Genomic DNA, 24846 nt, shown 5'->3' with positions numbered 1-24846 from the left:
CTATGGGTCCTGTCCAATGGCATCTTCATGTCCAGTGCAGGGCTATGGGTCCTGTCCAATGGCATCTTCATGTCCAGTGCAGGGCTATGGGTCCTGTCCAATGGCATCTTCATGTCCAGTGCAGGGCTATGGGTCCTGTCCAACGGCATCTTCATGTCCAGTGCAGGGCTATGGGTCCTGCTCCAGGCTTGATGTTGTCAGGATACTAAAGCGTGGGGTTGTAGAAGCTATGGGGAGGAGCGAAGGATCCTCCCCTGATCAGTTCCCCCTCTTCCCAGGTTTTTAAATGAATCTGATCTATCTGATCTAAAAATCTTTTCTCTAGCGCTCATTGACAGACGTAGTCCTCGGTGATACACCACCTTCGGGTTATGTTGCCTCCACAGGAGCAGGACTAGACAGGAAATTAAAAAGCTCTGGCCACACCCCAGGGGCAGTCCCAGAGGGTATATCCTCTCTCTCTCTGCCTCAGCAAATCAGTTATTTTCTGTCTAGTTAGGAGTAAGGACCTAGACACCTTGCTGGGATCTTAGGTCCTGGCAAGAATTTTTTCTTAAAGAATTTTTTTTTTTTAGACAGCTTTTTTTCTCCAGTGTTCCTGTGAGATCTTCAAGCAAGAAAGCTGAACTGGGCGACGGGCTGGATGTTGAGATCCGGTGGTCACCCCAGTTCAGCCTACGAGCGCGTGCAGGCCATAGCTCTGCGCTGGGTCGGCCGCGACAAAGTCCCATTAAAGGACTGTCCACGCGAGTTAAACGTCTCGCTGAAACGCCAAAGACCATGAGTCACGGCGTCCGTATCGGTCGACAGCCCTCCCGCCCCGGTGGAGAGGGGTACTGTCAGGAGTTGGCGCCCGCCTGGTTCCGGTATGGTGAGTAGTATGTTCCCCCTTTCCCCCTGACGGGTTTTGTGGTGAACGCGGGCCCCTCTCTGTATGGTAAGATAGAGTCCCTTTCTATCCTACAACATGACACAGATCCTCCTACTTTGAGTGTGATTTTATGTGTGCAAAAAGCCAGGAGGCTTGGTTTGGGAGCTAACAATCTAATTGTATACATGTTTTAAAGATGTAATCTGTGGCATTCTGGGAATCTTATGGGTTAAGAATAAGCTACCTACCAGTCAGAAGCCACGGACATGTAGACTGCCTTCCTAATCAGATCTCCAGCTATCAGCAGGCCTCCCGAACGGCCATGCGGTCCGCCAGGGCCGGTACCGCCAACCACGCCATATCCCCATGCAGTGAGAGTGTTGTGTGCCCTGCAGCACACCGCTATTCAGTACGGGCCGCCGCCATTTTTTTTGCTGGATCGCACGAGCCGCCATTTTGGCGTAGCCTCGTGTCTCCAGCATGGGGGCGGCCATGTTTGAGGTGATCCAAACACCTCGTGGAGCTTGGGGGAGGCGCCGGAAGGCGTACAGAGGGGCGGAGCCGCCTCCTTTCTTCCTGGGCAGCCAGCCAAAAGACTTCCTGTTTGTTAAGACAGCGCTGTAACCTGTTGCAGTTAAACTCTGAGCATCAAGTGGTGAGCCTGGGGGTCTATCTCTCTCTCTCTCTCGATCGATAGGGATCCCTAGCAGGTAACACTAAGGGGCTTTTTGTGGCGCTTGGGGTCAAAAAAAAAAAAAAAAGAAAAGTTTTATTTTTGAGGAAGTAACTGGAGTTATCATGGACCCTGCCACACATATTCCCCCACCTGTTTCCCTCGAGGGGGCCACGGGACCCGCCGGTGCACAGAGTATAGAGTCATTTACAGCAATTTTGGAGTCTATGGTGGCTCGGGTGGAGGCGGCCTGTCAGGGACGGGGGTCAAGGAAGCGACCCCCGCCTACCCCTATACCATCTGACACCTCTGACTCAGATTCAGAGGTGGTCACGGCAGTTGCAGGTTCCTCTGCAAGGGCTGTTATCCCAGGTAAAGCCCCCTCAGACAGTGAGGAGGACGCTTCTTCTCCTGCTATTATTCAGGAAGAAGCATTGGTGGACGCACTAGTTGTGGCAGTGCAGGAAACCTTAAAACTTGAGGCTTTACCGGCAGAGGCAACTGAAACAGAGATTCCTTTTGGTACTAATAAGCCCATCAAGACGATGAAGGCTTTTCCTGTACCTAAATGTTTCGGTAATCAGATTAAAGGAGAATGGGAGCATTCTAAACGTTCCTTTACTATTTCCAAGCGTTATGCTAGACGCTATCCGTTTGAGGAATCCATCATTAAGAAATGGACGGTACCACCAGTCGTGGATCCGCCTATTTCCAGGCTAAATAAAGCCACGGTTATTCCAGTGGAGGACACTTCGTCCTTTAAGGATCCGGTGGATCGAAAGATGGAAGCAGAGTCCCGCACCATCTTCTCTCTGATAGGGTCAGCATTTAGACCAGTAATTGTTATTGGTCTAGTTTCCCAGACACTTACGGAATGGGCGAAAATGGTACGCCAAGATCTTAGGGGAAAAGATATTCCCCAGGAGACATCTGATTTGATGGAACAGATTATACAAGGGCTACAGTTTATCTGTGACGCAGCCTTGGACACTACTCCCTTATCAGGGTAGGCATCTAAGACAGCGGTGATCCTCAGACGTGTGCTATGGTTAAAATGCTGGTCAGCTGACCTAGGTTCCAAGAAGACCTTGACAAATCTCCCCTTTCAGGGGAATCGTCTATTTGGGGCCAACCTAGATGAAATCATTAAGGATGCCACTGGGGGCAAGAGCACTTTTTTGCCACAGGCTGCTAAAGCTAAGGGACCTCGCAACAAGCGAGGACCTTTCTTTACCGCCCATAGAGGGCGCCCGGCTGGTACTAGCGGGAAAGGCAAGACTCCTCCAGGAGGGTTCAAGAAGGGCTGGTCGGACAAGCAAAGGACCAACCCAGCCAAACCCGAAGCAAAGGAGTACACAGCCTGAAGGTGCGCCCCCACCCGGTTTCAGGGTGGGGGGACGTTTTCACCGGTATTCAGCGAGCATCAACCACTACTACCGGTGCGATTCTTCCCTTCCAACATTTAAGTACTACAGGAAGCGGTAATTACCGTTCCCTGAATAGATCTTTTCCTTTACCTTTTCCTAAGATTAGTCCCGATACCTCACAGGAATCGGATCTGGTTGACCAGATAGGTCAAGTAGCCTCTAGTCGGGTGACTTCGGTCCCTGAGGTTCAACCAGAAAAGATCACCTTTCCTGATAACTATCAGGTATCTGATAAATGTGTGGGAACAGAAAACGACCAGACTTTCTCGGATGGTCGGGGCCAGATACCTCTAGGGACGCCTGGTTCAGATCCAATCAGCGCCAGTGGTCCTAGAAATTCTAGACTGGCCTCCTCAAGCCGGCCTGGCCGACTTGGACATGTTAGTCGTAGACGTTCCGTGGGAACTTCGTCTCAGGGAGTGTCTGTGGTCTCAAGGACCAATTTACCATCATGCTTTACAGTCGCTGGGTTTAATGGCCTGGCCATTGAGACCCAAGTACTGAAGGACAGAGGTTTGTCAGCTTCAGTCATTCCTACCCTTATTAAAGCAAGGAAAGCGACTTCCAGCAAAGTCTATTATCACACATGGAAAACTTATTTTGCGTGGTGCGAATCTTTAGGATTTCCTCCACGTACCTATTCGGTGTCTCGAATATTGGCCTTTTTGCAACAGGGGGTTGAGCAGAAGCTAGCCTTGAGCACCATCAAGGGTCAAGTTTCAGCATTAGCAATCTTCTTTCAGAAGCCTTTAGCTACCAAATCCTTGGTGCGGAATTTCATCCAGGGGGTGCGGCACCTGGCTCCTCCAGTCCGCGCGCCCTTACCGCCTTGGGATCTTAATTTGGTTTTGTCGGTTCTACAGAAACCTCCCTTTGAAAACATCAGGGAGATTCCCTTGCTTACTTTATCCCAGAAGGTGGCCTTCTTGGTGGCTATTACTTCTGCTCGCAGGGTGTCAGAACTGGCTGCATTATCATGCCAGTCCCCATACCTAGTGATTCATAGGGATAAGGTAGTACTTCATCCTAAGCCATCTTTTCTTCCCAAGGTGGTTTCAGATTTTCATCTGAATGAAGATATTGTACTACCTTCCTTGTGTCCTCAGCCCAAGCATCATCGGGAACATGCGTTGCATTCCTTAGATGTGGTTCGGGCAATCAGGGTATACCTGAAAGCTACGGAATCTTTCCGTAAGACGGATTCACTTTTTGTGATCACGGATGGCCCCAGAAAGGGTTTGCCTGCATCTGCCGCGACCATTGCCAAATGGATTAGACAAACGGTGGTACAGGCTTATTCTATTAAGGGTCAGAGTCCTCCGTTCCCTGTTAGGGCGCACTCCACTCGAGCGCTCAGTACTTCCTGGGCCTTTCGCCATCAGGCGTCAGTGGTCCAGGTATGTAAGGCGGCCACCTGGTCGTCAGTACATAGCTTTACAAAATTCTATAAAATTGATGTGACGGCATCGGCGGATGCCTCATTTGGCCGCAAGGTTTTGCAGGCCGCAATTTGAGGAGACCGGTGGTCTACCTCGAGGGTTTTTTTCTGTTTGAAAAAAAAAAAAAAAAAAATCTGTTTTCTCTTTTTTTGTTGAGTCTCATCATTAAAGATGAGCATTGTAAACTTCTAGTTGGCACCGGTTGGGCCTTCTAGATTGGGATTTGATTTCCATTTTCCCACCCCTCAGTTGTGATACTGCTCTGGGACGTCCCGAAGATGGTGTATCACCGAGGACTACGTCTGTCAATGAGCGCTAGAGAAAAATGGATTTTTGTAAAATCTTACCGTAAAATCCTTTTCTCTTAGCTCATTGACAGACGTAGTCCCCGCCCCTCTGTTTTTTTGAGTTGGGTTAAAATCTCTAAAGACTGCTTTTTCACATAACTGATTTGCTGAGGCAGAGAGAGAGAGGATATACCCTCTGGGACTGCCCCTGGGGTGTGGCCAGAGCTTTTTAATTTCCTGTCTAGTCCTGCTCCTGTGGAGGCAACATAACCCGAAGGTGGTGTATCACCGAGGACTACGTCTGTCAATGAGCTAAGAGAAAAGGATTTTACGGTAAGATTTTACAAAAATCAATTTTTCATGACATTATTGGCTCTGTGTGCTTCTCTATGCAATGCAGGCAGATCATGACTAGTGAGAGGGAGCAGCAGGGTGCTGTACACCTTGCAAAAGAGCCCTGAGCTCTCATCCCAGCAGTAGGATGGCTTTTGGGAGGAGTTATGCAAACATAAAAGTGCCTTAACAGGTACTGTCAGCCTGGCGCAGTGCGTTTTCCTGGGCAGGGTACATTTGCACACAGACTGCCCTGAGCATGCATGTTTGAAAGAATTGAAATCCAATACATTAAAGGGGTGGGCAAGTGACAGCCAGGCTGGGGAGGAAAGGGTTAGATGATGAAGCTGGATGTGGTCCAGCAAGGAAATGAGACCTGTTCTATCTGACTTGTTGCAGCTCCTAATGCTCACTGTGAGAAGCTCAAAGTATGCAGGGAAATCAGAGTAGGCAGTTTCAGTACAAAAGAGGAGCCTGTACAAGTGTGCAAGACTGAATGTAAGGTTGGAGGTTGTTCAGGTTTAAAAAGAAAAACATTAACTACTTTTTTACTACAGAAGCAACATGTTATGTCTCTTGTGTATTAACCACTTCTGGACCTGAAGGTTCTACCCCTTAATAACCAGGCCATTTTTTGTGAAACGGCACTGCGTTAATTTAACTGACAGTCGTGCAACGCTGTACCCAAATAAAATTGATGTCCTGTTTTTCCCAAAAATAGAGCTTTTTTTCTTTTTTGGTGGTGAAACTTCATCACCTCTGCGATTTTTTTTTTTTTTTTTTTTTTTTTTTTTGCGCTATAAACAAAAAAATAGCAACAATTCTGAAGAAGAAATATTTTTTTACTTTCTGCTATAAAACATTCCCAATAAAAAAATAAAAAATCACATTTTTTCATCATTTTTAGGCCAATATGTATTCTGCTAAATATTTTTGGTAAAAAAAAATCTCAAAAGGTGTACATTGATTGGTTTGTGCAAAAGTTATCGCGTCTACAAACTAGGGGATAGATTTATGTCATTTTTTTTTTTGTTTGTTTTTTTACTAGTAATGGCGGCGATCAGCAATTTTTAGCAGGACTGTGACATTGCGGCGGACATATCGCACCCCTAACTGACACTTTTGGGAGGACCAGTAACCTTACTACAGTAATCAGTGCTAAAAATATGCATTGTTACTGTAATAATGACACTGGCAAGGAAGAGGTTAACACCAGGGGCGATGAAAGGGTTAAATATGTCCCTAGGGAGTGCTTTCTAAAGCCTCGTACACACACAACGAATTTCCGCCGACCAGTCGTCCGTCTTTTGTCCAAAGTGGTGTCTGTTGGTTGGAATGTGCTCTAGACCAGTGGTCCTCAACTCCGGTCCTCGGGGCCCACTAACAGGCCAGGTTTGCAAGATAACTAAATTACATCACAGGTGATCTCATTTGCTGCTCAGTGATTGCAGTATTCTAGTCTGCATCTCCCCAAGGTAATACCTAAAATCTGGCCTGTTAGTGGGCCCCGAGGACCGGAGTTGAGGACCACTACTATAGAAATTTTCCCGCACGACAGAATTCTAATTCAGAAGTGATGTCATGTGTTGGATTGCTTTCTTTCATCTCTGAGCATGCCCAGTCTTGCTCATAAGATTTTTTCCCCATCGAAATCTGTACTAATGAGACGAAAATCGGCCGTGTTTTGACGGTCGACAAAAATTATATAGCCTGCACACCAGGATTTTTTTCGGCCGAAAAGTCGGAGTCGGTTGTTGGAAGCATCATACTAACAAGCCGAAAATCGGCAGATCGGTCTTGTTTACATTGGCAGACTGGCATTCTGTCTCCATGGGGAGCGATCGCGGGTGCCCGGCGGACATCACATCCTCCGGACCCGCTGATTGGCTCCTTCTCCAGCCAATTGGCATGTGTGTGCACCCCCCACTAGCTGCTAAATGAAGCAATGTACAGGTACATTGTTTCATGTAACAGAGCTGAAAAGTCGGAGTCGGTTGTTGGAAGCATCATACTAACAAGCCGAAAATTGGCAGATCGGTCTTGTTTACATTGGCAGACTGGCATTCTGTCTCCATGGGGAGCGATCGCGGGTGCCCGGCGGACATCACATCCACCGGACCCGCTGATTGGCTCCTTCTCCAGCCAATTGGCATGTGTGTGCGCCCCCCACTAGCTGCTAAATGAAGCAATGTACAGGTACATTGTTTTATGTAACAGAGCCGACCTGCCACCGTAAAAAATACAAAGACGCAATGAGCAGGATTCCTCCATCTACTTCTGTGGAATTGGGTGCACATTTGACAGCCTATTCATTTTAGTGGGTGCCAAACAAGCAAAAAGTATGGCAGACTTGACTTTTAAAATTGCACTGCACCAAACTGCATGATGCTGCAGTGGTGGCTGAAATGGTGCGTGCATTTTCTAGATGCATTTGGGGTGTCTGCCTGCATCTAAAGAGGGCAGCATGTTCCCATGCATTGTGGGAAATGCACGTTTTCCACACCACGAGTGGTTTGAAGGGGCTGTGATTCCAGGGGTACAGTAATAAGGTGTAATACCTTATATTTTGCTTCGGCAGCCTCCCACCATCCCTGTAGCTTGTTCTCTCAGGCTCTGCGGCTGGTTGCATTCTTACCTTATCACATATAATTTAGGACTGATATAGGCCAGGGTTGTATGTGATGATGCAGAGGGACTTTCCACAGAGCATCCTGGAGAAGAGGGCGCTGCTGGAGCAAGGAATGCAGTAAGTAAACAGTAATGTAGTAGTAAACTGGCCATATGTTTAAACAGTTTAGAAACCCCTGACCTAGAGGTAACAATGGGAGCACTGCAAGGAGTTTTTCCATCGGAAAGTTGGGCTTTAAAATCCTCTGTATTTGGGTATGGAGCATCAGTCTCCATTTACCTAAGCTTAGTCCCGGTTCACACTACCGCGACTTGTCAGGCGACTGGTGAGCCTGACATGTCGCGGTCCATTCTGTGCTACGGGAACCGTTCTAATAGGAGCAACTCAAGTTGCTCCGACTTAGAAAATAGTTCCTGTACTACTTCGGGGCGACATCAGAGCGACTTGCATTGACTTCAATTATGTGAAGTCCGTGCAAGTCGCGCCGAAGTTGCGGTGCACGCGACTTTGCAGGTCGCCCCCAAAGTTGTGCCGCGGTAGTGTGAACAGACACTAAGTGTTTTCTTATGTCTTTCTTTTATTTTTTTTGTGTGTTTTTGCCATGTGTATAGGAGCAATGTGCCGTACAGGAGCTCCTTAGGGGCAGTATCACACATTTTTGGCCCTATATATTTTTCTTATAGAAGTGCCTGAAAACCACATGTAGCGTGTTTTTTCACACAGTTAAAAAATGCTGATGGGTTTGTGTGTGTTCAGATCGCGCCCCTCAGGAAGCCGTCACTGCACACCACCAATCATAGGCAGTGAGGCATTCCCTGACTGGCAGCTGCACGTATTATACACATGCTCGCTTCCTGGCGGGCTCGAAGCGAACATGCCTGAGCCCATCGCTAATGCTGAGGTGTGAATGGCACCCAAGCACAACAAAACCAAAGAAATTCCCGGCTCAACTTAAACGAGCAGCTTGCTAACCAACCAAATTGTCCTGTCTAACAGTATGCGTTAAAAACAGGGGTTTAGTTTGCACACATTTGCAAACTAGTGTGTTCCATCACCAATATTTCAAAAGTACAAACAAATGACTACTGTCCTCACCTATAGCTTCTTTTGTTTTGCATGCGTTGCCCTTCCATGTGCTTCTTGCTGCAAAGGTTAGTTATAGGTGAGGGCAGTGGCCATTTGTTTGTATTGGCACCTAAGGTTTTTTTTTTTTATAGTATTCAAAAACTTATAAGGCCTCGTTCAGACAAGTGCTGAACAAGGCGCTCATTTACACTCTACGGGTGTCACTGCTCATCTGAATGAGTCCCCAATCGCTTGAGTCTTCCCATCCAAGGCAGAGTAGGCATGCTTTAGCTAATGTATAATTTGTTTTTTGCATAAACTTTGTTACATTATTTTATTTGGAAACATTGTAATCTTTAAGCCCATGTATTTTTGTAGGAGTGAAGTAATTGTCCTTTGCTCACATTTTTGAATGGTGCCTTGGGACAGTGCAGATCACTTTGGAATGAAGAGTCCAGACTAATGCCGGATGAGTTTAGATCAGACTAGACTAGCTCCAAACTTTTCATTTCGAAGACCACATCATATATATTACAAAAACATTTTTTAAATAAATCCAAAGCAGTGGAAAATATTACAATTTGCCAGGCTGCTGGAAGTGGGGCTGAATGGTGCACCTGTATCCTACTTCTGCTGCTAAATGCTATAGCCTCATGCAGTGGGTTAAACTTCCAGTGTGCATTAGGGCCTTACATCTGTGTCCCCATCAGAGTCTCCCCGCACATTTGTGTCTCCCATCACTCCTCAGTATTTCCCTACAAATTGGTTTCCGTTTCATGGTCCCCCACACATTTGTGTCCCTATCACCCATTGCGTGCCCATCGGAGCCCCTCTGCACATTTGCGTGCCCATCGGAGCCCCTCTGCACATTTGCGTGCCCATCGGAGCCCCTCTGCACATTTGCGTGCCCACCGGAGCCCCTCTGCACATTTGCGTGCCCACCGGAGCCCCTCTGCACATTTGCGTGCCCACCGGAGCCCCTCTGCTCATTTGCGTGCCCACCGGAGCCCCCCCCCCCCACACCCTTATCTGTGTGCCCATCAGCATCTCCCTGACTTTTGTGTCACCCCCAGAACCAGCGCATCCCCCCTCACAACTGTGTCCACACCATGGCCATTTAACTCCTAACAATTATGCCCCCAGTGACATAACCCCCCCATCTGTGTCCACTTCAGTGTCATAACCCCCCCTCACACACACCATAAAACCCCTCCCCCCACAACTGTGTCTCCTTCAAAGCCATCAAACCCCTCCAAACTGTGTCCCCTTCAGTGCCATAACCCCCCACAACTGTGTCCCCTTCAGTGCCATCAGCCCACCTCCTCCAAACTGTGTCCCCTTCAGTGCCATAACCCCTTACAACTGTTTCCCCTTCAGTACCATCAACCCCCTCCCTCCAAACTGTGTCTTCTTCAGTGCCACCAAACCCGCCAAAACTGTGTCCCCTTCAAAACTATCACCCCCAACACAACTGTGTCTCCTTCAGAGCAATCATCCCACCCCAAACAATTGCTGTACATTGTGCCTAAAGTGCAGACCTGCACCTCCCCAATTCGGCTTGCGCCCCGCTGTTACACAGGCATTCTGTATGCAAAATTACAGTGCTAAAGAACACTGATGTAAACAGCGGCTTAGGAGTCGGGAGGTGCAGCCCGTCTGCACTGAAATACCCCACTGGTTGAGGCTATGCCCTGGGAGTGGTTGTGGGACTTGTACTGCATACTGTCGGGGGTGAGTATGCATCACAGGTTTCGCAACTCTACAAAGCTTTGGCAGAATGACCATCCCTGCAGTGAGTCTGATGACTCTAGCTGCGGGCCGGTAAGAATGTCCCAGCAGGCTGGATGTGGCCTACGGCTGAACTTTGGAGAACCCTGGTCTCAGTTAACACTATCTTGAGTCCTGTGTACTGGGTTTGCGTGGGCACAGCAGCACATTCATATGAATGGGCTGCTGTATCTGCAGAAAGCGCACAGAAAAAGTCCCGGACACCTTTTTTAAAATCACAGCTGCATTGAACAGCATGGTGCTTTGGCAGTTTTCTGATGTGTGGGGATGCTATTAAGAATCAATGGCACCCCCCTTCAAAAGATCGCACGTTTTGCCTGTGGGTCAGGAAATGTGTGTGATTTGCACCCGCTCCCAACCTGCATATGTGTAAACCTAGATGAACACAATTTTTTCCTAGGAAGTACTCCGAAGATGCCAGAGCAGAAAAAGGGTAATCCTTTAGCTACAAGGCCAGAGAAAAAAGGTTTCTTTAGTCTTCAGCAAATTTTGATCTTGATGCAAATGTTATTTAAATTTGTTCTAACTTTTAAATTACGAAATAGACTGCTTTCCTGCTTTCTTTATTTTGCATCAGTTTTTTTAGGAACATCCAAAAATATGCATATATTGTTGGAATGATGCACTGTATGTACATGCACAAGGGAAATAGTTCATTCCAGCAGTGTACACTGGAAAATCCTTCCTATGTGTTTGCTTTATGGACTCAATTACTCTGTGTGCGATGACCTGCGTTTATATGTACTTGATAAAGCAGGTCACTGCTAGGGCACGTAGAAAACCAGTTTGGTTGCATTTTTCTGCACAGTACTGCATGGCACTACATATCACGGTATACCATGCTGCTGTGCAGTGACATGAATCAAGTGTTACTATGTTACACTTCAAATACCTTAAACGCACACCACACTGCTCCCTACCAAATCAAACACTGCATTAGCCTGCATGTTACTGTGCAGGTAAGTGTAGAACAAGTAAAAAAAAAATAGAGCTGATGAAGTAGTGTATTGCCATGGAACGTGTGGAGCAATCCAATGCACATCCCTTCATGTACTGGTAAGACTCTGAAAGGGTTAAATGCTGGCTTTTGCCTAGAGTACCTAAAACTCACTTTTACTTATCTTATCCATCCAGCAGGGTAAGCCCTTGGTATCCTGCATTGTATATGATGATGTCAGAGTTGTGACCACCAGCTGGAGCGCAGAAAAGAGGCTTTGGGTAACCAGTCACGTGGAAGGAAGCCTGTGAGGGCGCTGTATAAGATAGTATAAGTGTCTTTTACATGCACCCTAGGCATAAGAAGCATTTAACTGTTTAAATGCATGGGGAGCCCCACTGCAAGGGTACTGTAGATTTTTCATTTTCCCGGACTTGGCTTTTAACCTCTTGCCGCCCATCTCGCAGAAGGCAGCACAGCCAGGCACTGTGACAAACCCGTACATCGTGGTGTACTCCCTGGTTTGGCGGCGCACATGAGTGCACCCCCTGCTGACCTGTCCTATGATTGGCCACAGCACAAGTTTTTCATCAGATTGCAGTCAGTGATTTTGGCTGAAACCTGCTGATAGGCTGTAGCTAATCGCAGCACATACTTCTGTGTTGACAAACACACAAACTCTGTGCACAGACAGCGATTTGTCCACTCTGGTTTAATGGAGAAAAATCAGACAGATCTGTTAGTAAAAGCAGCACACATTACACACGTTAAACTTGTTAGGCATACAGTTATCCCCTTAATTGCCCATTGATGTTAACTCCTTCCAAGCTGGTGTCATTAGTACAATGTACAGTGTCATCACTGATCACTGTATTAGTGTCACTAGTGATGTCCGTGTTAGTCAGTTAGTGTACCTCCCAGCCAGTGTCAATTAGCTCTGTATTGTGTCTGTACAGATCAGTATCTTGATTTCAATGAGAGCTATGCTTGTGTCCCCAATAGTATAGTGTCCCCAAAAACGCAGTTTGGCTTTTACCAAAGGCATGTATGTAGCAAAATACATTTGGGCCCAAATTTATGAAGATATTAAATTATATTGAATATGTTTTGTAACCGAAAGTAGAAAAGATTGTTTGAAAGGTAAGGTTGGTAGGTACACTTCTGTTGGCCAGCTCCCTTCAACCTGTAAAGAATTTAGGAGCACTTGGAAATAAGACATCCAGAAAGGTATGGTCTTTCAGTCTGTATTCAATGACATTCGGGTAAGGATAGCTTATATACAGTTCAGAAAGGGGATGTTCTGTTGCATTAGTTTTCCAGACCAACTAAAAATATACATATAATATTTAAGTACATCGGACATAGCATATACATAGTAGGAAACAGATGTATACATAACAGGAAAGCAAACTCAGGAAAGAAATATCTCAGAATAGCAAAATACTGTGCAACCAAAAAGATTCTCACTCAGAAACAATGGGAGGAAATTTACATCCTCGAAAACAAAAATGTCTGTTACAAAGAGAGAGATTTTCAGTAAAATTAAAAAGTTTTAAGCATCACTCCAATCATTCAATTGAGCATGACTTTATAACATTTAAATAAAACATAATTCCAGCATTCCCTCCCATTTGGCACATAAGTGACAACTATAAATATTGTCTCCAATATGCATCATCTTGTGTTGCCTTCCTATAAATGCATTGGCCTCTTTACAAGCAAATATATGAAGAGAAGACGATATAAACACATTAAAATGAATATTCTGACTTGTCTAAACCATGATAATAAAGATCCAAAAAAATCTTCAAAACGTCCCAATCCTTTAAAAGGATTCCGCCCATCATTAACAATTTTCCTGGCTTCTGCCAAAAGTCCTGCTACCGCCTTTCAATGTTGATCAATAACCTTATAATAATCAGGCACTTCCATGCTTGTATTATGAATCCATGTACAACACTCATAATAAAGTGCAAGTGTTGTTGGTAGATCGGCGCTACCACAGTAAAAATTTAAATGACAACAAAGTTATAAAGATAAAAGAAAGTGCACTGTGCGTTCAAGTGATGAATGAGCATAAAAATGGCATAAAATTGCAAATACAAACTATCATAGAAAGTGCATAAAAACAAAGCTTTCTGTATAGGTCACAGAAAAAAGGAGGTTATCTTTGTCAGCAATAACATAGCGGGCTCATTAATTTAGTGAACATAGACATTTATTTTGAAAAATAGATGATGTGATAATAACATCCGTGCAAAATATGATGTCAGTGGGTACAATCAGTGTAGGGGACAAGACATACATAACATGTAACAGACAGTGACAAAAACCTGCCGGCATATAATGTTTCATCAAGAATATATAAATAGTCAATCAAAGGTCGGTTGCAATAATGACAGTTCTTGAAGAGGCTCCTTGGGGGGGGGGGGGGGGGGGGTGGATCGCTAGTGGGGCTGGTGGCCGTACTGCACAATTGTATTGAGTGTTGGATCCCGTGAGGTCACTCTTATTTGTGCTATTAGTCTTTAATATGACTTTGTGGGGGGAGGGTTGGGGGTATCTCAGTCAAAGTGGCAGCATTGGGGGAGACAGTATATGCTTAGTGTTGCTGCCATGTGGTGAAGCATCAATCGTTGGTATATGTGGGGTTATTTGATGGGGACTAGGCAGAGATCTGACGGTTAGTGTCTTGATCACTGGCGGCAAAAATGCAGTTTCTTCACCCCTATTTTATGACAGAATATCGCTCTAGATTAAGCCTTGTAGCTTGTGTTGTTGTGGGAGGGTATCTGGTGATAACGGGGACTTATGCAGAGCATAACCGATCGGGTATGTGCCTCCGATTCCCGCTTGCCGCATGTAAAAAATGGCGGTTTAGCGCGTCACTTGCTCTGACGGCCCTACGGCCATTTCTTCACCCCTGTTAAATGACGTCGACGCGTTTCGCTTCCTGTTGCGTAGCTTCGTCTAGACGAAGCTACGCAACAGGAAGCGAAACGCGTCGACGTCACCAGCCCGGCGGCACATCCCCTCACCACTCCTAACAGGCGACAGATCGCTCGGGAGAGCAGAAGTCAACGGCAGCACACATGGAGACCGGCAGCATAAGGACACGAGGAATCGCTCTATGGATCATCTACGTGATACGGTGTGTTCCTTAGCAGGGGTGAAGAAACGGCCGTAGGGTCCGATCGGTTATGCTCTGCATAAGTCCCCGTCATCACCAGATACCCTCCCACAACAAAACGCAAGCTACAAGGCTTAATCTAGAGCGATATTCTGTCATAAAATAGGGGTGAAGAAACAGCATTTTTGCCGCCGGTGATCAAGACACTAACCGTCAGATCTCTGCCTAGTCCCCATCAAATAACCCCACATATACCAACGATTGATGCTTCTTTACATGGCAGCAACACTAAGCATATACTGTCTCCCCCAATGCTGCCACTTTGACTGAGATACCCCCAACCCTCCCCCCACAAAGTCATATTAAAGACTAATAGCACAAATAAGAGTGACCTCACGGGATCCAACACTCAATACAATTGTGCAGTACGGCCACCAGCCCCACTAGCGATCCACACCCCCCCAAGGAGCCTCTTCAAGAACTGTCATTATTGCAACCGACAATTGATTGACTATTTATATATTCTTGATGAAACATTATATTGCCGGCCGGTTTTTGTCACTGTCTGTTACATGTTATGTATGTCTTGTTTCTTGTCCCCTACACTGATTGTACCCACTGACATCATATTTTGTACGGATGTTATTATCACATCATCTATTTTTCAAAATAAATGTCCATGTTCACTAAATTAATGAGCCCGCTATGTTATTGCTGACAAAGATAACCTCCTTTTTTCTGTGACCTATACAGAAAGCTTTGTTTATATGCTGTTTTGGGTTAAGTCAGCCAAACACACACAGACAACACGGGCACGTACATAGACCATACTGACAATACTCCAAACAAACTACCTTATAACATAGAAAGTGCACTGTGCGTTTTTTGTCGTGTGGACCTATAGGGGCCGAGGTGCCACAGCATAAAGTGCTATGTGCTGAGAAGTAAACCGTACAGTAAGGTTGTGCCAGTGCACCACATCATATATCGTGCAAATATAGAGGTGCTGTTACCCGTGGCCCCCCACTAGGCAAGAGCACTTACCACACACTTGGTGTAAGGATAAAAGCTGCACGTGTAATCTCAGAATCAGCATAGGCACACACAGATGTTGTGGGGGTAAAAGCTGCGCGTGTAGCCTGGCTCCCACTCAGAGTCACCTTAGGCACTGCAATTACAAAGTAGCTTCCATTGTGTAGTATTGCTGTAGATAGAAGGAATATGCTATAGCCACTCACAGTTGGGAAGTTCACCATCAGCGTGCAGGGTCCGCCAAGCTCGATAGCTTCCGCGTTCCACAGCTCGCAACCACCGCCACCGAAAGTGACTTATGACGCAATAAGCCACGCCCTATGCGTTTCGTCACTACGACGTCATCTGGAACACTCATAATCTTCTGTTACTTCACAGAGACCAGTAAATGCAGCTCCCATAGATTCAATTGCCAGCTCATGTAACATTAACTGTTTCTGTAAGGCCTATTGAGTTGAGCTGATTGGGTAGGGCAATGTCATCTGACGTTTTATTTAATACCTCATCCATTTTAACTGAATACTTGTTTAATCTTTTCATTAATTCAATTCCCCATCCTGACCATGATGGGAACCATGCCCATGTCATGTCCCATTTATTAAAGAGTTCTCTCCTATTTACATGTTTAAGGGGATATTTTGGATGCTTACTTACTTGTAATATATGGTGAGGACTCCCACTCCCAGTTATCCTTTGTAACTGGAACCAGAGAGGCCAGATAGCACCATCCTCTCTCTTGTATAGGGATCCATGAATAACATACCTTACCGCAACAGATAAACAAACTATCACCTAAAGTGAAAGGGCGCAAGCCCAGCACCTTTTTTACTTGGTCAGAATAACTAGGTAAAGTAGTTACAAAACCCTACCCATTGAATTATGTAGTGGGTGTGTTTCATTCATTATGGACCAAATTGTGGCATTTAAGTCTTTGTGATTATAGGAAAAGGAAGAGAATTAATTTCCCTGGACTTCTCATATGCCTTGTATACTTACTGTGGGGGTGCCATTTAAAAAGAAGTGATGTTCACCGGCACAGCCATTAAAGGAATCTTTATTGTACTAGGGTGTAATTTACTGCAAACCCAACATTTATTATACCTTGACTTTTGTGCATAGCTATATTTGAATTGTAACAACAACATCTTATCAGTAAGATGGTATCCACTGATGTTAAGTCTCTTGCTGGTCGATAGTGAGTCCCATTGTGTTGCTCTGTTCTTGGACAGAAAGGTAAGTCCTGTGGATGATAGTAACAGGTACTAATCACCCATACCGGCAAGAAAACTGTAAGTGAGAGCCTAATAGGAAGAACCTCCAAGATGTCTGGAGACTAAGAATCAACATCTTGCCCGGTGTCTTCTGATTCATCTGTTTCAGAGACTTGTGCACCTGCTACTCTCTCTTATTCGTCTACTTCCGGGATTTCTACACCTACACCTCTACATTTCACCCTCTTTGTCTGTGCCTTGTATGCTAGGATCCTCTGGGACTTTTTTCACACTTGAAGCATGAATTCAGGCTTAAGAATCGGCAGTTAGGATTGTGGTTCTTGTTAAAGCAGTCACCACAGTTGGCTCCCCATACGGTGGATCTGTAACCTTGTGCTTGTGGAGTGCTTTAACCACTACTCGATCTCCTGGTTTAAACAGATGTGTTGGTTCCTGTGAAGGAATAGGAAAAGAAAGAGACACATAACCGTAGATGCCATTTAAAAGCCCTAGAAGATTCACAACATATTCTTCCTGAATCAGCTCCAAATCACCTGGCATTAATACCATTGGACCTTTTGTCCAAAGTGTGGGAAAGGCGACAATTTAGTAGTTTTGTTAGGAGTCATCCTTATTTCTGCCAGTACTGCTGGCAAGTATGCCTCCCACCTAACATAAGTGCCCCCTGTAGCTTTTCACAATTTTTCTTTTAATTGTACGGTTCATTCTTTCCACCACCCCCGAACTCTGAGGATGGTATGGAATATTAAACTTCCAATTAATCACTATTAATTTAGCAATATGTTGCAAAATTTTAGAAGTGAATGCAGGACCTTTGTCCGAATCAATGGTAATGGGCAACCCCACCTTGGAATTATTTCTTTACACAAATATTTGGCTACTGTAAGTGCTTCCTCCTTTATGAGTTTCAAAAGCTGCGGCTTGTGCTGAACAATGGCGAATGGCTTTGGCTTCCCACACAATATCTGGGAGTTGTACTACAGCACACCCAGTTAGGTATGTGTTGTCATTTGTTCTAGTACATGGGCCATCTCAGCCTGTCATGTGACACCACTGAAGAAATTACACTTTGCTACAATGTAAAGTAGTGAGTGTACAGCTTGTATACCAGTGTCAATTTGCTGTCCCCTCAAAATAACTCAACACACAGCCATTAATGTCTAAACTGCTGGCAACAAAAATGAGTACACCCCTATGTGAAAAAAATGTCCAAATTGGGCCCAAAGTGTCAATATTTTGTGTTGCCACCACTTTTTTCCAGCACTGCCTTAACCCTCTTGGGCATGAAGTTCACAAGAGCTTTACAGGTTGCTACTTTAGTCCTCTTCCATGAGGACATCATGGAGCTGGTGGATGTTCATTCCTCCACCTTGCGTTTGAGGATGCCCCACAGATGCTCAATAGGGTTTAGTTCTGGAGACATGCTTGGCCAGTCCATCACCTTTACCCTCAGCTTCTTTAGCAAGGCAGTTGTAATCTTGGAGATGTGTTTGGGGTCGTTATCATGTTGGAATACTGCCCTGCGGCCCAGTCTCCGAAGGGAGGGAAATCATGTTCTACTTTAGTATGTCACAGTACATGTTGGCATTCATGGTTCCCTCAATGAACTGTAGCTCCTCAGTCCCACCACCATTCTTGACTTTAGGCAAAACACACTTGTCTTTGTACTCCTCACCTATTTGCCGCCACACATGCTTGACACCATCTGAACCAAATAAGTTTATCTTGGTCTCATCAGACCACAGGACATGGTTCCAGTAATCCATGTCCTTAGTCTGCTTGTCTTCAGCAAACTGTTTGCGGGCTTTCTTGTGCATCATCTTTAGAAGAGGCTTCCTTCTGGGACGACAGCCATGCAGACAAATTTGGTGCAGTGTGAGGCATATGGTCTGAGCACTGACAGGCTGACCCCCCCACCCCTTCAACCTCTGCAGCAATGCTGGCAGCACTCATACGTCTATTTCCCAAAGACAACCTCTGGATATGACGCTGAGCATGTGCACTCAACTTCTTTGGTTGACCATGGGGAGGCCTGTTCTGAGTGGAACCTGTCCTGTTAAACCGCTGTATGGTCTTGGCCATTGTGCTGCAGCTCATTTTCAGGGTCTTGGCAATCTTGAATTAGCCTATTCCATGTTTATGTAGAGCAACATTTCTTTTTTTCAGATCCTCCTGAGAGTTCTTTGTCATGAGGTGTCATGCTTAACTTCCAGTGACCAGTGTGAGAGCGATAACACCAAATTTAACACACCACCTCCCCATTCACACTTGGGACCTTGTAACACTAACGAGTCATATGACACGGGGAGGTACAATGTCTAATTGGGCCCAAATTGGACATTTTCCCTTAGGGGTTTACTCACGTTTGTAGCCAGCGATTTATACATTAATGGCTGTGTGTTGAGTTAGTTTGAGGGGACAGCAAAATTACACTGTTATACAAGCTGTACACTCACTACTTTACATTGTAGCAAAGTGTAATTTCTTCAGTGTTGTCACATGAAAAGATATAATGAAATAATTAGAAAAATGTGAGGGGTGTACTCACTTTTGTAGTACGTGAGGAGTAGTATGTAAAATAGTTTCATGTCCCAGTGTTACTGACATAGATGTTTCCATTCCCATCGGGCAAACAGCAAGTGCGCGTAGACACGCCAGCATGCCTTGTACCGGTAGAGGGACTACTCTTGAAAAATAGGCTACAGGTCTCATAGTCCCCTGTGTTCCTGGCCGACCACCACTGCCATGGTTGTGCAATTATCTTGAGCATACACATAAAAAGGTGACGTATAACAAGGTAAGCCCAGTGCAGGGGAGGAAACCAAAGAGGACTTAAAGGTTTTAAAGGCATCCGTCAGCTCTTGGGTCCACGCAATTCGTCGGGTGCCTCGACCTTAGTTGCTGCTTTGAGTATGTGATCATGGTAAGGACAGTCAGGCATCCATTGCCTGCAGTAGTTTATAATACCAAGAAAGGATAGCATGTCTTCTTAGTAGCTGGGCGGGGCAGACCCAGAAAGGCTTAGATCCTAGACTGACTCACTTTAGGTGTGCCTTTTGTTAACGTGAAACCCAGATACTGAACAGATTCCTGGCCATATTGCATTTTGTGTTTTGCTACCTTGTGTCCTTCATTACCCAGGTATTCTAACAGAGATCTACTATCCTGCCTACATGCCTCTCTGCTTGAGCTGCACAAAAGAATATCATCCATATACTGGAGCAACAAAAAACCATGAGGTGGGGACCTAACCTGTAAGGATGCACTAAGGGCTATAGAGTACACCGCAGGTGAGTCTTTGTAGCCCTGAGGCATTCTCCGCCAGATAAGCTGGTGTTCGTCAAATGTGAAACTCAGTAGTAGTTGTGTCTCTTCGTTCACTGGGACGGGAAAAAAAGTGTTTGACAAGTCCAACACAGTGTAATACTGAGTGGTACAGGGAATAGAGGTAATCAATGATGGTGCACCTGGGACTATCAAGTTATTAATAGTTCTAGGATCTGGGGAATTCTTAAAAACGTCCATGCAGTATTGCATGTCTATCGGTTTAACCATACCATCATTTCCAACTATGATGTAAGGTGCTTTTAAATCTGCATATAGGAAGTGGCATGCAATGGGGGAAGAGGTACTGGGCCCAGCGATGGGGGTGGAGGCACTGGGCCTAATTAAGGTACCACTTTTCAAAGTACTAGGGGAGGTTAAGGGGACCTGACTAATAAATTTCCCTTCTGTGTTAGCTGCCACTCCTCCCTCCTCCGTAGAGGATGTTACCTCCTTGGGCTCCCCCTCTTTGTTCATCCCACACCTTAGGGGCAACGGCTCCTGCAGAACTACCTGCCTGAACTGATTGCTGGGGAACCCCATCCCTGTCATCCTGCTGTACAGGCGGGGTTCTGGGATGCTGAGGCCAAGGAAGATTTGCACGTGGTCTAAAAACTGCTGCATCCTCATCCTCTGCTATTAACTGTGATGTTAGAGGTAATTGTGGGTATATCTGTGCATAAGAAGGGGGCCCTGGGGGTGGAGCAGCAAGCTCCATTGTATCTAAAAGGAAAGGATTTATACATTTTTTTTTTTTTTTATCTGCCTGGGATGGTCCTGTAGGTACATATCCTAGTGCATATTTTCACCAGTTTAAACCTCCCGCCATCATATACTTTTTATCCCATTCTGGAACAGGGTCAAACCATAGGAAAGCTTCCCTGTCTCCCAGACACAGACCCTTCACCATATTCATATGAAACTCCTCATTTGTGCCATCTCTTGGAAAGTGGCTTGATCTATGCATTAACTTGGTATATCATCCTGACAGATTATCTACCCAAGGATTTATATAATAATAATCTCACGGTGATGTCCGTGCAACATACACCCTTTTCATGTTAAATTTTCAGAAATTGGTTTTGAAGCTGATTGTGGCATTTTACCAAGTTTGCGCAACAATTTTCTTTCTTTAAGAACCTTCCTAGGAGGTTTAGGCGGATCTGGGTTTTTCCCCTTACCTAGGGATTTTCCCATCCTTTGGATGCAAAAAAGCGATTATACAAGCGGTTTCTAGTGTAGCGATAATCTGTCCGATACTCTTTGTGCTGGAGTAGCTGATGACACTCACATAGAGCCTCCGTCAAAAAATTCTTAACAGCACATGCACAGCTATGGCTTAAATCGGACAGAATTCAGTACACCCCTAATACTCAGTCCCTCCCCCACTTGCTTTCACCTTCTCTGGATCACGGCCGTTGGGCTCTCTAGAGAGATGGTGCGTCTTGAGGAGATCAAGAGTACAAAAAATTGTACATTTCATTCTAACAACAGCACAATAAGCAATCTAACAAAAGCACAAAAAGCAAAACATGCATATCACTCTTAACACGTTGAAAGCACTAGGATTCTATGAAATGTGCCCACAATCAGGGTGTCGTAAGACAAGAAGTCTCACTTACCTCTGATAGTTAAGTCATATCCCGCTTCTGATCACCAGTTCTGAAAGGTAATACCCCTTGGTAGGTGCACTTCTGTTGGCCAGCCTCCCTTCAACGTGTAAAGAATATACAAGCACTCAGAAATAAGTCATCCAGACAGGTATGGTCTTTGTCTGTATTCAACGGTATTCTGGTCAGGACAGCTTATACAGTTCATAAAGGGGATGTAACATTAATTTCCTAGACCAACTAAAAATATACATATATTTAAGCACAATGGACATAACATATACATAGCAGGAATCAGATGTATACATAACAGGGAAGCAAACTCAGGAATGAAATTAAAATATCTCAGAATAGCAAAATACTTTGTGACCAAAAATATTCTCATAATTAGGAAACAATGGCAGGAAATTTACATCCTCGACAGCAAAAATGTCTGTTACAAAGCAAGAAATTTTCAGTAAGTTTAAAGCACGTATGCCAAAAACAAGAGGCCCACGGGCCGAATGTGGCCCTCCAGGCCTTGTCATGTGGCCCTCCCATCCAGTTTTACAGCTGGAACATGATCGGAACCCCATTCTGCCACCTCCTGCTCTCACCCTCTGCTCTGTGGGGAAGCTTCATGGGAGGAGGTGGGGGGGGGGGGGGGTTTGGGGTTACAAACTCAGTGCACCACTCATAACGCCCTCCTGAACCCTGCACTCTGTATGTAGCGCACACCTGAACCTTGTACTCTGTACATAGCATAGTCCTGAACTCTGCACATAATGCACTCCTGAACCTTGCACTCTGTACATAACGTCCTCCTAAACTGCACACTGTACATAGCATAGACTTGAACTCTGTACGTAATGCACTCCTGAACCCTGCACTCTTGTACGTAGAGCACTCCTGAACTCTGCACTCTGTACATAGCGTAGAGTGGAACTCTGTGCGTAATGCATTCCTGAACCCTGCACACTGTAGGTTTTAAAGTTTCATTCTTTTTTCCTTTATGAAGCAAAAAATAAAAAACCCAGTGCTGATAAAATACCGCCAAAAGAAAGCTCTGTGAAAATAATTGTATAAATTTCATTTGTGTACAGTGTTTCATGACCGCACAATTGCCTTTTTAGGTAGCACAGTGCTGAATAGCAAAAAAATGCACTGTCATGAGGGGATAAAACATTCCAGAGGTCAAGTAGTTAATTGCCTTTCCTCTCCTTTAGCTACATTACTTTTTCTAATATTGCTACTTTGCACATCGTTATTTCATTCAGCAGTTGGAAAGTGCTGTGAGCGGAGAGCACTGCCTCTCTTGATGAACCTGTTTATGATCAGTTTGGTAGGGGAACATGTGAGATACAAATGAAGGAGGATTTGGCTCAGGGAAGGATGTTTTTTGTTTATTTTATGAGGCTTGTGCATCACATGGTAAATCATTTTGGGACTTGTTTAGACTGTCATGTTTGAGTCTTTAGTTGAACTTTAAATACCTTTTTTAACATGCATCACCCCACTGCCATGCAAGTAAGTCCTTTTTCACTGGGGAGGGGGGTACTATAGCGTATGCCTGTTTGAGGGCCGTGTTTGCCCGCACAGTGATGCAAAGATGTTCCATGCAGGCAGCCCCATTTGTGTCAGTTGGGACGCAGTGGCTACACAGAAACATCTGCTGTTTCCAGTTTGACAGCCATGCGGGTACACAGCCCCAAACACACACACTGTGTACATTCGGGGCCTGCACTCGCGTAGCTGTCATATTGGGAGCAGCAGCTGTGTCTGTGCAACTGCTGCATCCCCATTGACTTGAATGCACAGGGATGCACAGAACACCTGTGCCTCCCCCTGTGGGCAAACCTGGGCCTCATACAGCCATATGCTCTAGTATGCCCTTGTGAGTAACCATGAGTGATGTAGTTTGCAGTATTTAAAAGACCATAGGCTCAAGAGGTATTGGGCAACAGCTGTAGATCAGAATTCAAGTAATACATTTAAGGAGCTGTTCTTTCTGAAAATACAGAAGGGCCACAGACTGCAGCCAAGTTGACATGGAGAAAGGGCTCATTGTATCCAGTGAAGGATATAGTTGCAGTATAGACTAGGGCTGCCACGACGCGTCGACTACAAAAAATCGTCGACGTGCGTGAAAAGTGTCGACGCGTCTACGCGTGACGTCACACGCCCCCTGGCCGGCCGCCGCACCGCTTGAAAGTCCCCCGCCGGGCTCCGTCCACACCGATGCCGGAGACAAGACCGTCCACACCGATGCCGGAGACAAGAGGTGAGCGCTGACCGTCTCCAACACCCCTGTACTCCGCCACAGCTTCTGCCACAACGCCATCCTCCCCGATCACCCAGCTACTTAAGAGATGTCACATGTGCGGCACTACACCGGCTTGTACTGTACTGTGGCGGCTTGTAATGGCCTGTACTAGGTGGGAGGGCTTAGTAAGCCCCCCTCCCAGTACAGACCCCTCAGTAAGCCCTCCCACCTAGTACAGACCACTTAGTAAGCCCCCCCCTGCCAGTGCAGACCCCTCAGTAAGCCCTCCCACCTAGTACAGTATGTACTAGGTGGGAGGGCTTACTGAGGGGTCTGCACTGGGAGGGGGGCTTACTAAGTGGTATGTACTAGGTGGGAGGGCTTACTGAGGGGTCTGTACTGGAAGGGGGCTTACTAAGTGGTCTGTACAGTGCAGACCACTTAGTAAGCCCCCCTCCCAGTACAGACCCCTCAGTAAGCCCTCCCACCTAGTACAGACCCCTTAGTAAGCCCCCCCTCCCAGTGCAGACCCCTCAGTATGCCCTCCCACCTAGTACAGTCTGTACTAGGTGGGAGGGCTTACTGAGGGGTCTGCACTGGGAGGGAGGGCTTACTAAGGGGTTTGTACTAGGTTGGAGGGCTTACTGAGTGGTCTGTACTAGTGTACTGGGAGGGGGGCTTACTAAGTGGTCTGTACAGTACAGACCACTTAGTAAGCCCCCATTCCAGTACAGACCCCTCAGTAAGCCCTCCCACCTTGTACATATACCACTTAGTAAGCCCCCCTCCCAGTACAGACCCCTCAGTAAGCCCTCCCACCTAGTACA

General features: G+C 45.8%; 1 protein-coding gene across 2 annotated transcripts in view; it reads left to right on the top strand.

Annotated features, from left to right (window-relative positions):
• XIAP (X-linked inhibitor of apoptosis) overlaps positions 1 to 24846 on the top strand; it is a 77427-nt gene that overhangs the window by 3667 nt on the left and 48914 nt on the right. The gene's annotated exons all lie outside the window — the stretch shown is intronic.

Source organism: Pelophylax lessonae (assembly GCF_965119305.1).
Source record: "Pelophylax lessonae genome assembly, chromosome: 7".
Classification (NCBI taxonomy): domain Eukaryota; kingdom Metazoa; phylum Chordata; class Amphibia; order Anura; family Ranidae; genus Pelophylax; species Pelophylax lessonae.
This window is presented reverse-complemented; position numbering and strand designations above follow the sequence as displayed.